Genomic DNA, 5,845 nt, shown 5'->3' with positions numbered 1-5,845 from the left:
AATTACCCGAGTCGGAAACGGATGTTAATCTTGCAAGATCTTGCAAGAATCTTGCAAGATCTTGCAAGATTAACATCGGCTTGCAAGAATCTTGCAAGATTAACATCCGTCTTGCAAGATTCTTGCAAGATTAACATCCAAAACTTGCAAGATTCTTGCAAGATTAACATCCAAACACCATTTAAAAAAGCCAAAAAAACGTCTCAAAAATTTAAAAGACGTTAAAAAAAGCGCCAAATAATAGCCGTTGAGACTCCAAAAAACCGCAATAGAGCCTAGAAACCTATCTTATAAAGCCTAGATACCTATCCTATGCAAGAAAAAAAGGCTCAAAAATTTTGAATATACAAAGAAAAATAAAAGAGCATCACAAGAAGAGCAATAAAAAGGCATCAGAGTTATCAATCTAGAGCATCAAAAAAGCTGTTCTTCTTCTTCCGTTTTTTTTTTCATTTTTTTTCAAACATTTCCATTCTTCTCTTTCTGTTGACTGGTTTCGTTTCCTGATCGTTTTCGGTGTCGTTTACGGGTGTCCTCTCCTCGTCCTCGGCTGTCGTCAGATCCTGAAGAAAAAAGAAAACTGAACACAACAGAACAGCAGCAAAAAAACCATGCACAAAAGAGCATGGTCACCCCCCACACCGAGCCAAAGCACACCAGGGCAAAAGCAAAGCCCAAAAAAAACCAAAACCTAATGCCTGTGCCGAACACCTAAGGGGGCAGGGGGAACAAAACGGGGCAAAAAACCGGCACAGGCAAAAAGAGCCCTCCCACCCATAACCTAAGCACCCAAAGCCAAGAGCAAAGCCAAGCAAAGCAACACCTAGGGCCTGCGCCAAAAGCCTAGTGGGGGGATAGCGCAAAAAGCGCTCAAAGACCTAGTCCTAAGAAGGCGCAGGCAAACACGTGGGCAAAGCAAAAGCCCAAACAAAACACCTAAGAAAAAAAGGCGCAAAAAAGGCGCCAAAACAGACCAACCTCACCGGGTTGAAGAAGCCAGGAGACCCTCCAGCCAGCCCCGCCACTGAGCCGCTCCAGATCCAGGTGTCCTCTCCTCGTCCTCGGCTGTCGTCAGATCCTGAAGAAAAAAGAACACTGAACACAACAGAACAGCAGCAAAAAAAAACATGCACAAAAGTGCATGGTCACCCCCCACACCGACCCAAAGCACACCAGGGCAAAAGCAAAGCCCAAAAAAACGAAAACCTAATGCCTGTGCCGAACACCTAAGGGGGCAGGGGGAACAAAACGGGGCAAAAAACCGGCACAGGCAAAAAGAGCCCTCCCACCCATAACCTAAGAACCCAAAGCCAAGAGCAAAGCCAAGCAAAGCAACACCTAGGGCCTGCGCCAAAAGCCTAGTGGGGGGGATAGCGCAAAAAGCGCAAAAAGCGCTCAAAGACCTAGTCCTAAGAAGGCGCAGGCAAACACGTGGGCAAAGCAAAAGCCCAAACAAAACACCTAAGAAAAAAAGGCGCAAAAAAGGCGCCAAAATAGACCAACCTCACCGGGTGGAAGAAGCCAGGAGACCCTCCAGCCAGCCCCGCCACTGAGCCGCTCCAGATCCAGATGTCCTCTCCTCGTCCTCGGCTGTCGTCAGATCCTGAAGAAAAAAGAAAACTGAACACAACAGAACAGCAGCAAAAAAAACCATGCAGAAAAGTGCATGGTCACCCCCCACACCGAGCCAAAGCACACCAGAACAAAAGCAAAGCCCAAAAAAAACCAAAACCTAATGCCTGTGCCGAACACCTAAGGGGGCAGGGGGAACAAAACGGGGCAAAAAACCGGCACAGGCAAAAAGAGCCCTCCCACCCATAACCTAAGCACCCAAAGCCAAGAGCAAAGCCAAGCAAAGCAACACCTAGGGCCTGCGCCAAAAGCCTAGTGGGGGGGGATAGCGCAAAAAGCGCTCAAAGACCTAGTCCTAAGAAGGCGCAGGCAAACACGTGGGCAAAGCAAAAGCCCAAACAAAACACCTAAGAAAAAAAGGCGCAAAAAAGGCGCCAAAACAGACCAACCTCACCGGGTTGAAGAAGCCAGGAGACCCTCCAGCCAGCCCCGCCACTGAGCCGCTCCAGATCCAGGTGTCCTCTCCTCGTCCTCGGCTGTCGTCAGATCCTGAAGAAAAAAGAAAACTGAACACAACAGAACAGCAGCAAAAAAAAACATGCACAAAAGTGCATGGTCACCCCCCACACCGAGCCAAAGCACACCAGGGCAAAAGCAAAGCCCAAAAAAACGAAAACCTAATGCCTGTGCCGAACACCTAAGGGGGCAGGGGGAAAAAGGGGCAAAAAACCGGCACAGGCAAAAAGAGCCCTCCCACCCATAACCTAAGAACCCAAAGCCAAGAGCAAAGCCAAGCAAAGCAACACCTAGGGCCTGCGCCAAAAGCCTAGTGGAGGGATAGCGCAAAAAGCGCAAAAAGCGCTCAAAGACCTAGTCCTAAGAAGGCGCAGGCAAACAAGTGGGCAAAGCAAAAGCCCAAACAAAACACCTAAGAAAAAAAGGCGCGAAAAAGGCGCCAAAACAGACCAACCTCACCGGGTTGAAGAAGCCAGGAGACCCTCCAGCCAGCCCCGCTACTGAGCCGCTCCAGATCCAGGTGTCCTCTCCTCGTCCTCGGCTGTCGTCAGATCCTGAAGAAAAAAGAAAACTGAACACAACAGAACAGCAGCAAAAAAAAACATGCACAAAAGTGCATGGTCACCCCCCCCCCCCACCGAGCCAAAGCACACCAGGGCAAAAGCAAAGCCCAAAAAAACCAAAACCTAATGCCTGTGCCGAACACCTAAGGGGGCAGGGGGAACAAAATTGGGCAAAAAACCGGCACAGGCAAAAAGAGCCCTCCCACCCATAACCTAAGCACCCAAAGCCAAGAGCAAAGCCAAGCAAAGCAACACCTAGGGCCTGCGCCAAAAGCCTAGTGGGGGGGATAGCGCAAAATGCGCTCAGAGACCTAGTCCTAAGAAGGCGCAGGCAAACACGTGGGCAAAGCAAAAGCCCAAACAAAACACCTAAGAAAAAAAGGCGCAAAAAAGGCGCCAAAAGAGACCAACCTCACCGGGTTGAAGAAGCCAGGAGACCCTCCAGCCAGCCCCGCCACTGAGCCGCTCCAGATCCAGGTGTCCTCTCCTCGTCCTCGGCTGTCGTCAGATCCTGAAGAAAAAAGAAAACTGAACACAACAGAACAGCAGCAAAAAAAAACCATGCACAAAAGTGCAAGGTCACCCCCCACACCGAGCCAAAGCACACCAGGGCAAAAACATAGCCCAAAAAAACCAAAACCTAATGCCTGTGCCGAACACCTAGGGGGGCAGGGGGAACAAAACGGGGCAAAAAACCGGCACAGGCAAAAAGAGCCCTCCCACCCATAACCTAAGAACCCAAAGCCAAGAGCAAAGCCAAGCAAAGCAACACCTAGGGCCTGCGCCAAAAACCTAGTGGGGGGGGGATAGCGCAAAAAGCGCAAAAAGCGCTCAAAGACCTAGTCCTAAGAAGGCGCAGGCAAACACGTGGGCAAAGCAAAAGCCCAAACAAAACACCTAAGAAAAAAAGGCGCGAAAAAGGCGCCAAAACAGACCAACCTCACCGGGTTGAAGAAGCCAGGAGACCCCCCAGCCAGCCCCGCCACTGAGCCGCTCCAGATCCAGGTGTCCTCTCCTCGTCCTCGGCTGTCGTCAGATCCTGAAGAAAAAAGAAAACTGAACACAACAGAACAGCAGCAAAAAAAACCATGCACAAAAGTGCATGGTCACCCCCCCCCCACCGAGCCAAAGCACACCAGGGCAAAAGCGAAGCCCAAAAAAAACCAAAACCTAATGCCTGTGCCGAACACCTAAGGGGGCAGGGGGAACAAAACTGGGCAAAAATCCGGCACAGGCAAAAAGAGCCCTACCACCAATAACCTAAGCACCCAAAGCCAAGAGCAAAGCCAAGCAAAGCAACACCTAGGGCCTGCGCCAAAAGCCTAGTGGGGGGAATAGCGCAAAAAGCGCTCAAAGACCTAGTCCTAAGAAGGCGCAGGCAAACACGTGGGCAAAGCAAAAGCCCAAACAAAACACCTAAGAAAAAAAGGCGCAAAAAAGGCGCCAAAACAGACCAACCTCACCGGGTTGAAGAAGCCAGGAGACCCTCCAGCCAGCCCCGCCACTGAGCCGCTCCAGATCCAGGTGTCCTCTCCTCGTCCTCGGCTGTCGTCAGATCCTGAAGAAAAAAAAACTGAACACAACAGAACAGCAGCAAAAAAAATCATGCACAAAAGTGCATGGTCACCCCCCACACCGAGCCAAAGCACACCAGGGCAAAAGCAAAGCCCAAAAAAACCAAAACCTAGTGCCTGTGCCGAACACCTAAGGGGGCAGGGGGAACAAAACGGGGCAAAAAACCGGCACAGGCAAAAAGAGCCCTCCCACCCATAACCTAAATACCCAAAGCCAAGAGCAAAGCCAAGCAAAGCAACACCTAGGGCCTGCGCCAAAAGCCTAGGGGGGGATAGCGCAAAAAGCGCTCAAAGACCTAGTCCTATGAAGGCGCAGGCAAACATGTGGGCAAAGCAAAAGCCCAAACAAAACACCTAAGAAAAAAGGCGCAAAAAAGGCGCCAAAACAGACCAACCTCACGGGGTTGAAGAAGCCAGGAGACCCTCCAGGCAGCCCCGCCACTGAGCCGCTCCAGATCCAGGTGTCCTCTCCTCGTCCTCGGCTGTCGTCAGATCCTGAAGAAAAAAGAAAACTGAACACAACAGAACAGCAGCAAAAAAAACCATGCACAAAAGTGCATGGTCACCCCCCCACACCGAGCCAAAGCACACCAGGGCAAAAGCAAAGCCCAAAAAAACCAAAACCTAATGCCTGTGCCGAACACCTAAGGGGGCAGGGGGAACAAAACGGGGCAAAAAACCAGCACAGGCAAAAAGAGCCCTCCCACCCATAACCTAAGCACCCAAAGCCAAGAGCAAAGCCAAGCAAAGCAACACCTAGGGCCTGCGCCAAAAGCCTAGTGGGGGGATAGCGCAAAAAGCGCTCAAAGACCTAGTCCTAAGAAGGCGCAGGCAAACACGTGGGCAAAGCAAAAGCCCAAACAAAACACCAAAGAAAAAAAGGCGCAAAAAAGGCGCCAAAACAGACCAACCTCACCGGGTTGAAGAAGCCAGGAGACCCTCCAGCCAGCCCCTCCACTGAGCCGCTCCAGATCCAGGTGTCCTCTCCTCGTCCTTGGCTGTCGTCAGATCCTGAAGAAAAAAGAAAACTGAACACAACAGAACAGCAGCAAAAAAAACCATGCACAAAAGTGCATGGTCACCCCCCACACCGAGCCAAAGCACACCAGGGCAAAAGCATAGCCCAAAAAAACCAAAACCTAATGCCTGTGCCGAACACCTAGGGAGGCAGGGGGAACAAAACGGGGCAAAAAACCGGCACAGGCAAAAAGAGCCCTCCCACCCATAACCTAAGCACCCAAAGCCAAGAGCAAAGCCAAGCAAAGCAACACCTAGGGCCTGCGCCAAAAGCCTAGTGGGGGGATAGCGCAAAAAGCGCTCAAAGACCTAGTCCTAAGAAGGCGCAGGCAAACACGTGGGCAAAGCAAAAGCCCAAACAAAACACCTAAGAAAAAAAAGGCGCAAAAAAGGCGCCAAAACAGACCAACCTCACCGGGTTGAAGAAGCCAGGAGACCCTCCAGCCATCCATGTCAGTCGACCAAGGTCGGGTGTCGTCAGATCCTGGAAAAAACAACCAGCAGCACAAAGAAACTACAAACACACGGTATTTTGTTTGACTGAAGCTGTTCTATACGTCCCTGACAGATCGCATAGAGCTTTTTTCAAGCTGTTTTTTCTCA

The sequence above is a fragment of the Convolutriloba macropyga genome, chromosome 14 (genome assembly GCF_964194025.1).
Source record: "Convolutriloba macropyga chromosome 14, txConMacr16.3, whole genome shotgun sequence".
NCBI classification, from domain to species: domain Eukaryota; kingdom Metazoa; phylum Xenacoelomorpha; order Acoela; family Convolutidae; genus Convolutriloba; species Convolutriloba macropyga.
Note: the sequence above shows the minus strand (reverse complement) of the source record.